The following is a 1,651-nucleotide window of genomic DNA, read 5'->3' as shown; positions in this document are numbered from 1 at the left end:
AGAGAAAAAAAACCAAAAAAAAAAAATTGTAGCACTAATAACAAAAATAAAAAAACCACCAAAAAAAAAAAAGTCAATTATAAAAAAACATTTAATATTTAGCAGTGAAACTTAGCTACCGCATTTAAATTTGCTATTTGCTCACATAGCTTACCTTACAGCCGCAGAAATGACGTCACTCCAGCCACCGCTGATCTAGCTATAAATTACAAACTACAAACAAATAAGTAAAGAAATAAACATATATATTGGTGATTATAAAGGATTTTCTTTTTCTTTTCTTTTTTTTCTTTTCTGTTCTGATATTTCTATCACTTTGGTACAATATGTATAATTCAATATGTATACAATATGTATAATTCCTGGGAGTGACGCAAAAAAAAATTATTGTAATAATCAAGTCACTCAAATCAGTTTGGCATTAACTATCTATTCTTTTAAATGATCAAAGAGCAACACAAAAAAAAAATATAATGATTTAATATAAAATTGATAATAGACAAAAAAAAATAAATTTAATAATAAAAAAAATTGAAAATTATGCAATTCGATGCTTTAAAGTTCTTTTTGTTTCTATATTCAAGCTGTGTCCTTAAGAGCTGGAATACCTGGCCACCGTTGTATCCTAACGGTGGATCCTGCTGCCGTTACCGTTCTCAGTTTCCGTTATTTCCTTTTATGTCCGTTAGAGGTTGGATATGATGATTTTTTTTCTTTTTTTTTTCTTAATTTATGCGGTGGAATTTCAAATCTTCGCGTAGCCTTTTCTCGCCTGATGATTAAATTAATTGTACTTATTGGCTGTAATTTCTTTTAAATTCCAATTTTTACTAATTTTAAACAATTTTTGTTATATATTTGGCTATTTCTCGACTTTAACCACTTCTGATAGGTTTTATTAAAAATTTTAGTTAATTTGTAAAAGCAAATTCTCGTTAAATCTTTGTGTTTTTATGCACTTTTAATAAATTTTTAGAATAAAAACGAATTTTTGTTAAATCTTTGTGTCTTTACGCGCTTTTAATAAATTTTTAGAATAAAATGAATTTTTGTTAAATCTTTGTGTTTTAAGCACTTTTAATAAATTTTTAGAATAAAACGAATTTTTGTTAACTCTTTGTGTCTTTACGCACTTTTAATAAATTTTTAGAATAAAAACGAATTTTTGTTAAATCTTTGTGTCTTTACGCACTTTTAATAAATTTTTAGAACACAACAAATTTTAAATAGTTTTTAATCTTTATTCGTTTTTAATAAATTTTTATAATAAAAATTTTAAATAATTTTTAGTCTTTATTCACTTTTAATAAACTGTCTTAAAATTTTCTTTTATCGGTTTATAATGATCCGAAATGCACCACTTGCCGTACTCGAAAAATACAAAAAAAAGAGACCGAAACAAGCTTCCGCTGGCTATTTTATAGTCAGTTTGTCTAACTGAAAATCTTCCTGCCACGTTAGTGATCCTGTTAACTCTTTGTTTACCGTATAACGCTCTTGGAAATTTTTCACCACTCTCCTAGTTGGCTTTGCTGGTTTTTGTTTTGTGTTTATTTATTTGTTTGAGGGTGATGACCTCTAAGAAAGCTTACTTTATGTTTTCCTTCCAATAAAGCTAAAATTTGTCTTAAGTGTATCAATGTATTATTTT

The sequence above is a fragment of the Teleopsis dalmanni genome, chromosome 1 (genome assembly GCF_002237135.1).
Source record: "Teleopsis dalmanni isolate 2A chromosome 1, ASM223713v2, whole genome shotgun sequence".
Lineage (NCBI taxonomy): Eukaryota > Metazoa > Arthropoda > Insecta > Diptera > Diopsidae > Teleopsis > Teleopsis dalmanni.
This window is presented reverse-complemented; position numbering follows the sequence as displayed.